We start from the raw sequence: 10,018 nt of genomic DNA on the forward strand, positions 1-10,018 counted from the left end.
GGGTGGAGAGGTAGATGGGCGCTTCTCCTGTGTGCTCTGGCCGGGAAGCGAACCCGGGAATCCTGCACACCAGGCCAATGACTCCAATGGGTCTACCATATCATGCTTTTTACTTAAAAAAAAAAAAAATTTACATTTCTTTTGAAAGCTGATGAACAGGAGACACCAAATCTACCTTCTTTATTAGATCTAGCTAATAACACTGTTCTGTCTTTTTTCCAAATAGCTCCAGATATATGGAAAAGATTTATATAGGCGGATGGGGATCCTCAAACCCCTCAGCGAGATCTTCTGAGAATGGCTTTTAAGATACCTAGAGGCAGAAAAAGCCCAATAGAGATCAGGGGGAACTACCAGCTTTTAGGATACACCCTTAAAGGCTCCAGCACCCCAAAGGGGTCTCATAGGATGCCATCTGGGTCCTGCTTCAATAGTGGAAAGGAAGGTCATTGAGCTAAAGCCTGCCAGGCTTACACACCTCTGCTGTGAGGAAACAGGGACACTGGAAGGTGGGCTTCCCCCTCGCTCCTCTAAGGGAGGGTTCAGTCTCTTCCAGGCCTGCTCCAGCCACCTATGACCTAACCTTGCCCAGAATGCTGGGGTTTGCCACTGAAGGCTGAAGGTGCCCAGGGCCGTCGACCCCATCTACGACACTGTGGACGAGCCTAGGGTATTTGTTCCAAGAAGCAGGTAAACTGATCTCATTTGCACAAGGGCCACTTAACTATGTTTTGCCTGAATAGTCAGGTTCTTTATTCTTCCCTCAAAGATCTCTGTTGTGGGTGTTGATAGTCCTATCTTCTGCTGCTTTGCTTAATATATAGTGTTGCCTTTATGCCTCCTACCTCAATGCCCCACTCATATTTCAGGCTGGGACCTACTCTTAATTTAGAGCTCTCTTTCCTCCTTTTGCCAACTTGTATTATGAATTTACCTTTGCCACCCAGCTTAGTGTATCCCAAGGTTCTCTTTACCAGGCCACAGTCACAGAGCTCCAGGGAAAAGCAACCTGGTCTCAACTCTCCAGGCAGAGGAGAACAGAAGCTCCATATCCACGCATGCTGCAAATGGCTTTTTCCAGTCTACCTGAATCATTACCAGCTAGAAGCAGCGGTCATTGGGACTTGGACATGAGCTGCAAAGTATAGAATGGTGACAACAATTCCAGTGCCATACGGACTTTTCTTTGGGGGAACTTTCCTGGACTCCTGCTCCCTGTGACAGCTCCTAACAGACTGAACTGTGGTTGGGTTGCATTTTTCAGGGATTTGGCATGGTGAGGGGGCCAACTTGGACTTGGGGAACATGTTAAGGACACTACTCATTTATGGATTCTTGCTGTATTGGCCAAGAGTTTGCTTAAAGGCTTTTAATCACTGTAAAAAAAAATAGAGGACTAGATGAAGAAGATGGGGCACATATACACCATGGTATATTATTCAGCTAGGAGAAATGGTGACACTGGATCACTTATAGCGGAATGGTGGAGTCTTGGTAGCATTGTGCGGAGTGAAATAAGCGAATCAGAAAAAAACAGGAACTGCAGGATTCCATACATTAGTGGGACATAAAAGCGAGACTGAGAGGCATGAACAGGAGTGTGGTGGCTATGGGGGGTGGGGGGAGGGAAGGAGGGAGAGGGGGAGGGGAGGGGGAGGGGTACAGAGAGAACTGGATGGAGGGTGGCAGAGGACGATCTCTCTTTGGGTGATGGGTATGCAACATAACTAAATGACAAGATAACCTGGAAATGTTTTCTTTGAATGTATGTACCCTGATTTATTGATGTCACCCCATTAAAATAAAAATTTATTTATATAAAAAAAAATGTCAAAATGATCTGTAGAAGTTTTTTCTGAATCTATGTACTCTAATTGATCAATGTCATCCCATTAAAATTAATTGTCCAAATGAAATTTAAAACTTTTTTTTTAAAAAAAGCTTTTTATCAACTAGAATTTTAGGGGAGTCAAGGTTGATTTAGCATTTGAAAACTAAGAAATGGAACTCAGTACATTAACAGAGTAAAAGAGAAAATCCTATGACCATCTCAATAGACAGCTATTCTAGATTTAAAAAATTATTATTATTTTTTTGTTTTTCTGAAGTTGGAAACTGGGAGGCAGTCAGACAGACTCCCGGATGCGCCCAACCGGGGTCCACCTGGCATGCCCACCAGGGGGCGATGCTCTGTTGCAACCAGAGCCATTCTAGCACCTGAGGTGGAGGCCATGGAGCCCTCCCCAGCGCCAGGGCCAATTTTGATCCAATGGAGCCTTGGCTGCAGGAGGGGAAGAGAGAGACAGAGAGGAAGGAAAGGGGGAGGGGTGGAGAAGCAGATGGGCACTTCTCCTGTGTGCCCTGGCCGGGAATCGAACCCGGGATTCCTGCATGCAGGCTGATGCTCTACCACTGAGCCAACCGGCCAGGGCAAAAAAAATTTTTTTTGATGACGAAAAATGACAGGAGACATTCAGTTGTCTGAAGACTTCATGAGAGACATCAAAGGGCAAAATCCATGCTGTAGTTTTAATTGCTTTTCCATAAAATGAGGAGATCTCAGTGCAATGAGGACAGGAGAAAGAAAAAGCAGAAAGGGAAAGGTTGTTACTAATGAAAAAGAAAAGTAAAATTATCTCTATTAGCAAATGTCCTCTGCAGAACTGCCTAAGACATATATGTATTTTAAAAGGCAGCAAACTAAAGAGGAACACATTAGCATTATATAATAGCAAAAATAAGGAAAACTGAAATTTTATCATTTTTTCTCAACAGTTCTACTGAGGTGTAATTGGCATACAATAAACTCCACATACCTAAAGTGTACAGTCTGATAAACGTGACATATGTGTACACCCATGAAACTATCATCACATTCAAGATAGTGAACATAGCCATCATGCCCAAAGTTTCTTCCTCTCCCATCCTTCCTCTCTCCCCAGGCAACTGATGATCTGTTGTCTCTCTGGATTGGTTCGCTTTTTCTAGAATTTTACATAGATGGAATATACCATATGTTTTCTGGTTTGCCTCTCATTCCCCATAATTATTTCGAGGACCATGTGGTGCCTATCAGTACTTCCTTGTTCCTTATTGCCGAGTAATATCCATTCTGTGGCTAGGCCATAATTTGTTTACCCCTTTGCTTGTTCATGAACACTCACAATGTTCTGCTACATGAGCCAGGCACCAATAAGGCAGGAAGTGTCAGATTTTTACAAAAATTTTATTTTAAATTTATTGATTGATTTTAGGAAGAGAAAGAGAAAAAAACATTTATATTCCTGTATGTGACCTAATGGGAATCGAACGCACAATCTTGGCACATCAGGGCAATGTTTTAACCACCAAGCACTCTGGCCAGGACAGAACGTCAGATTTACCCAGTGGTGTAGCTTGGCCATGTGAACAGGCTGAAAGCAGAGAAACAAAGAAATACAGACATGTATGTATATTCATGAAAGTAGTTAAAATGATTGCGTGTGAAAGTAAAATTGAGTAAGAAGGAAGAGAAGACATTAGTCAGGGAAGGACTTTGAAAAAGTGGAAAGGTGAATATTTTAGAGATCCAGCTGTGGGATCAGAGCATCACTGGGGTTGGCGTAGAGGTGGAAGTGAGCTGGAAATATAAGGAAGCTTTTGTCAGAAAATTAGGTACTTGAAATTGAGAACATAGAGAAGATGCAGAATTTTGAAAATGTCCTGTCTAGGATGTAACCATATGTTTATCTTCACATTTTCTGCTAAGAAAAAAACAACCTGTGTTAAAGCAAACACTTGAGTCACACAAGACTGAACTTCAGTCATCTGGAAAAAAGTTTCCTGGTAATATCAACAAAACTTAGATTCTTGTCCAAGAGAACATGGTAAGAAGTTGGCTATTAAATGGAATATAAGATGTTGATGTTTTGCTCCCTTTTTGATTTCCACCCACCATCGTATCTCACAGATTGCAGGAGATCTAGAGTTGTATCCAGCTGAGGATGCTGTATCCCAGAGCTCAGGTGATATTTGGAGAGAGTCAGTCTTTATCAGGGTTCATCTCAGTTTGTTAAGTCCTCCATTTTCTACCATTATGTTTACAGAGAAGGATAATTTAAAAATAGCGATTTGTGAGTTCATGCCTAGAAGTGCATTATCAAAAGGGCACTGAATATAATTCCAGGTAGCATCCTTGGCCTCTGCCCTAGGCGCTAGAGTGGCTCTGGTCGCAACAGAGCGACGCCCCAGAGGGGCAGAGCATCGCCCCCTGGTGGGCATACCAGGTGGATCCCGGTCAGGTGCATGTGGGAGTCTGTCTGACTGTCTCTCCCTGTTTTCAGCTTCAGAAAAATACAAAAAAAAAATCAACAAAAAACAAATAAAAATCCTCAGACTGTGTGCATTTATTCAAGGAATCAGTGGGAGCAATATTGCATAAGTCTTTAGGCCAACAATAAGGCAACTTTGGCTTTGAGTTATGCAACTAAATATTCATTTAAAAACAAAATATTGATATATCCAAATGATCAAATTTCTACCTCAATTAAGAAGATGAATTTTAGTAAAATCCAGAAAGAAGAAAAAAGAAACTTTATGTACATATAGAAAATATATTTTGTGCACTAGGCCCTCGTAAGGACAGGAAGATCAAAGGCCTGAGGTGGAAGTAGGTGTGAGTGTTGAAGGAGCAAAGTGAGCAGAAAACAGCAGGAAATGTGGGAAGAGAGGGTAGTGGGAAAGGTTATCACAAGGTCCATTGTGAGGGTGTTGACTTTGACTCTGAGACAAGAGAACAATGGAGGGTTTTGGACAGAGAAATAATGTCATCTGACTTTTATTTTAACAGGCTCCCTCTGGCAGTTGTGCTGACAGTAGACTGAAGAGAGACGGGGTTGAGAGCAGGGAGTTAGTTAGGAGGCCACTACAATGGTCGGGGCAGAGATGAGTAGGACTTGGGCCATGGTAGCAGCATGAAGAGATGAGAAATGGGCTTGGATTTTGCTGATGAATTGGATGATTCAAGCATGCCTCTGGTGGTGGTCTGAAAACTGTGACATATAGTGACCATTTCTAAGAGGGGGAAGACTCCTGGGGAGAAATCTCAGTTGTGACCATGTTGAATTTGAGATGTCTGTCAGTCTCTACTGTGGAAAACCTTCTTAAAGCTAAATATTGCCTGTCTCTCTTAACATAAAAATTCAATTCAGTGTTATAATAATGTTCACAAAGACTCTGCCCCTTGACTTGTTCTTGTCAAAGATGCTGACCATGCAGTCACATGAAGTCACTGTCCTACTATCCTATGCAAAGGCTTTCCACTGAATTTAGATACAATCTAAATTGCTCCACACAATCTCTAAGACACTTCCTATACACCTACCTGCCCATCTTACCTTGTAACACCCTCCTTCATTCAGTAACACCCCCTCTTCATTCAGTAACACCTACTTTTCATTCATTATGCTCCTTCTATAGGGGTCCTATTTCCCTCTATTGAGCATGCCAGCGTCATTTTGGTCTTAGGGACTGCTGTCGCTGTTATCTCTTTCTGGAATACTCTGCCCACTGTTTCTCTGCTGTATCAGCAGCTCTGTGTTGATTCAGATTGCAGCCCTCCTGTTACCTCAGAAAGTTCTTTTGTAATCATTATCATTATCTTCTTAGTTCTCCTCTTCCTCTGCAATTGTTCCTTCATTTATATACACATTCATTGTCTTTACCTCCCCTCCCTCACAAGGTGTCATTTCTCACTGGTTTACCATTGCATTCTCAGCACCTCATACAGTGTCTGGCACACATTAGGCACTCAGTAAGTATCTGTGAAATAACTGACTAGAGGTAAGAAGGAAAGGATAACGTGCAAAGAGAAAACCCTATTCTCCCTTATAAAAAATATGTCATTTTGTTGGCTACAATTTTGCCTCCATAGACGAATGCACTTTATGTTATACTAGACCTTACAAATTACAGAGTATTTCATTAGGGATTTTTTGTTAACACAAATCAATAGGCCAGACCATCCTCATTTCACATTATAAAAGACAAATAAAATAATATAGTTTTCTCCTAACTTTCAGAAGTCATAAACATCTTTGAAGAGGCTCTGCAACTTATTCAATTATAGACATGTCCTAGGTTTTAGAATGTAAATGCATATGGCATACGATTCGTAATTATAAGACTGACATGGGCCACAGGTTAGAATTTAAGTTCCCCAATCCCTGTTCTAGAGGTTTTCATTCTTTCACATAAAGAGAAGGTCATGTTTCTATAATTTTAATGAATAACGAAGTAATGTATTAGTTTTTCACCTTTAAAAGTATTTACTTAATTATAGTTGCCACAAGAAATCGTGTATTTTAAACCTCTAATCAACCCCCACAACAAAACAAAGAGAGTATCTTAATAAAGACATTTTATTTGCATTGATTGAAATATTTATGATAGGAAAACGCATTAAATTTTATATTATCAAACACAATTAAGCCAGTTTTTAAATTTGATTGAATAACTGGCCAGAGAATAAAAATTTTTTAATCAAAGATTCTTAGAGTCGGAAGAATTCTTCTACATCCTATATTCCACAGAAGGCTTTATCTGGTCACCTAGGAACTGAGAGCCCTCACTGAGAAGACTCCAGTTGGTTGTAGAATCGACTGCGAAATACGATTGTCATAAGAGCCACAAAAATATGTAGCTCAGGTAGCCTCAGCATCTCCCATAATGTTTGAATGAAAATGTTCCACCACGTTCCCTTTAATGAAAAAGACAGAGGAAAAAAAAGGTATGATTACAAACAGCACAGAATATTACCAGGGTATTGCACTAAATTCTTCCAGCTAAGGAGCACAATGTACAAAGGCTGTGCCCCTCTTCCACTGCAGCTGGGCCCCATGTGCTCCCCAACCCTGCACACTATTCCCAACTGGGGCTGCTTGACCCTTACATGCTCAGCCCTGACGCAGTCCTGGAGCCCACCCAGTCTTGAGAGAGGAGGCGATTAGAGAATGTCTTAGTAAGTTTTCTTGAAGTAAAATCCATTTTGGGAATTAAAAAAGAGGAAACACCCATGAGAGCAAATGAGGCAGGAGGGAGGATGACTGGCTGAACTTTTGAACACAACCCTCTTCGAAGTGAGCATATATTAAGGGAGGTAGAATGGAAGGATCCTGGAACATGCTCCTCTTAAGGAAGGTTTGGGGTCTATCAGGCAGACAGGAGACAAGGTAGACCATCTGTCCCAAGTATGAACAGGCCCATCTGATGGATTTCCAATATGGTAGTCAGTAGGGTTTCTGCTCAGTTATGCTCCCTTGTAGCTTGAAGCTACATCACAGAGATTATCAGTTACCATATGGGCTTCAGAAATCAATTAGTAAGTCATAGTATTAAATTAAGTTAATTATATGATTACAGATTATCCAGGAATGTTAAATTAAGGGGTTAGACACAAAACTACTTGAAGGATGGCAAGTTCCAGGAAAGGTCCCCGTGCGTTTCTGTGGCAGTTACCCAGCTAGTACAGTTATTTTCCAGATATACTCTGCTGAGGCCATCAGAAACTGGCTTTTCCTATCATTCTGTGATGTTTTTTTCAGTATTTTGGGAGAGCCGATATTTACTTTGTGTTCTTACTTTACTTTAAAGCAGAAAAAGCAAGGATTGAAATAAGATCCACCATTGGTTCCGCAGACAGGATCATATTCTCTGCTGCAAGCATATACGTCTTTTGTATAAGAATCACAGTCTGGTTCCTAAACATAAAGAATGACATAAAATTGGTTAGATAATGCTTTTTAAAGACAATATTCTTTATTCTTAATACAACATACCATACATTAAAATGAAATAAAATATGCTATATTGAGGCTTAGAAACAAGCAAACCACTGAGACATAAAATATTACTGCAATATTTTATCAACCCTAGTATTATATACTTTTTTTTTTTTTTTTTTTTTTTTTTTACAGTGACAGAGAGAGGGATAGACAGGGACAGACAGGAATGGAGAGAGATGAGAAGCATCAATCATCAGTTTTTTGTTGTGACACCTTAGTTGTTCATTGATTGCTTTCTCATATGTGCCTTGACCACGGGCCTTCAGCAGACCAAGTAACCCCTTGCTTGAGCCAGCGACCTTGGTTCCAAGCTGGTGAGCTTTTGCTCAAACCAAATGAGCCCTTGTTCAAGCTGGTGACCTTGGGGTCTCGAACCTGGATCCTCTGCATCTCAGTCCAATGCTCTATCCACTGCGCCACCACCTGGTCAGGTGTATTATATACTTTTAAGGGGCAGACAGGTGTGTGATTGTTTCAATGATGCAGCACTCTGCGCTCACTGCTCCTCACCCTGCCGGTATTTCCCCTTAGTTCCCACCCCAAGGAATCATCATAACACTGCTGTGTTCATTATTGTCTTACATGTCTCAGTAAGGGGAATCTGTACTTTCAGTGTATCACCACATATGTATGTTTTCATATAGACTAGTATTTGCATAAATCTACTTGGTTAGTGATGGCAGTATTGATAATTAACATAAATAAACAATGTTGTAATTATTCTTATATGACCAGCTTTTAAAATTTCTTTGTAACCTTTATCTCCTTGGATGTGTAGAACTGTAGTTTATTTTCTTTCCTTTATGTAATCTGCTCTGTGAATATATGAAAATTATTACTTTATCCATGTTAAAGTGGAAAAACATTTTTAGTCTTCTTGTTTTGCTAGGATAAAGAATACTACTTTAAATACACGGTAAGCTTTACATGGTGCTTGAAGATAACAAGGATACCCAATAATGGAGTCTTTGAATAATTGGATAATTCTATGAAGTATAAAATACCAAATGGTTTTTACATGGCTGGTTAAATTTTATTCTTTTAACTTAGTGTAATAATGATATTGCTTGTACAATAGTTTTGAATGGTCATTCTGTGTGTGCACATTTTGTTTATTGAAATTTCGTATAAACATTACACTGTTTAAAATTTTACAGTTTATCTTTTTCAAATTCCAAGTGAGTCATTATTAACTTACCTTTCTGTGTTTGGATTTTGAACATGAAAAACCAGTTTCTGTAACAAGCACACAAAAGACAAAAGTGGAGACAATTTGAAGAAGAGGGGAAAAGAATTGGAGTCTCTGGTGGGAAGAACCTATCTCTTTTAGAAGTAAAATACTAGCAATCAGCCTACAATGCAAGTTCTGAGGTGAGTCTTCTGTGAACGTGTCTATACAGGTAAGTTCACAAATTAACTCCAAATTCAGAATCATCATTCCAAATTTTCTCACTTTTTGAGAAGTAATTTTATATATAGTGTAATAATCACCATACTCTTCTAGAAGATACTGTAATTCTTTATATTTTTATTTTAAATGAGGCATGCTAGTCAGAGAATACCATGCCTTGCTTAATGACACTTCATATTACTTGCATAAAGTCACGTGACATGAAGAAATTAATTACTACTTAATCAATTAGTACTCAGTTCTAATATCAGGGATTATTTGACACCTCACAGCTACTTTCCACTAAAATTCACTGGTCTTATTGTACTTAAAGAAAGATCAGTTGTCAGGAGAGGGATCAATGAGCTCTCTCACCTTACACAGAGCTTGACTTTAGCGGACTCACAACTTGCAAACAACAAATCAGACCGTCTAGGAATACCTGATATAGAAATATCGTTACTCCCTACACTCTGCTTTTAGCAACCTTGGAAACGAACCTCCAAAAATGATAAAGATTAGGTCAATGTCTTAGTGATTAATGAACCAAAAGCTAAATTCCACTGCTCATTCTAGCCCCCTTTCTGTCTGCATATCTAGAGTATGAAAGGAGAAAGCAGTCTACCCATGCAGTTTTTTAAAAGTTATTTAGAATGTTCTCTCTTTCATGAGTCCAGTGTAGGTATTAAAAATCCAATACAAGGACCTGCTCCCCATCCAGATAACAGTAATTGTCTCCTGCATTTTCTAAGATGTGTGACTCGCCTCATCTAGAACCAAAAAAGGTACTCAACAGAATAAAGAGGAA

At 39.8% G+C, this 10,018-nt stretch overlaps 1 long non-coding RNA gene across 1 annotated transcript; it reads right to left on the reverse strand.

The window, feature by feature from the left end:
- Positions 1 to 6,412: 6,412 nt before the first annotated feature.
- On the reverse strand, positions 6,413 to 9,189 carry LOC136336303 (uncharacterized). Its single transcript, XR_010731409.1, has 3 exons — positions 9,019 to 9,189; positions 7,618 to 7,736; positions 6,413 to 6,736 (listed from the first exon to the last, which is right to left on the reverse strand). It is a non-coding gene; the product is annotated as an uncharacterized lncRNA (long non-coding RNA).
- Between the last annotated feature and the right edge of the window lie 829 nt (positions 9,190 to 10,018).

Source organism: Saccopteryx bilineata, chromosome 4 (genome assembly GCF_036850765.1).
Source record: "Saccopteryx bilineata isolate mSacBil1 chromosome 4, mSacBil1_pri_phased_curated, whole genome shotgun sequence".
In the NCBI taxonomy this organism is placed as follows: domain Eukaryota; kingdom Metazoa; phylum Chordata; class Mammalia; order Chiroptera; family Emballonuridae; genus Saccopteryx; species Saccopteryx bilineata.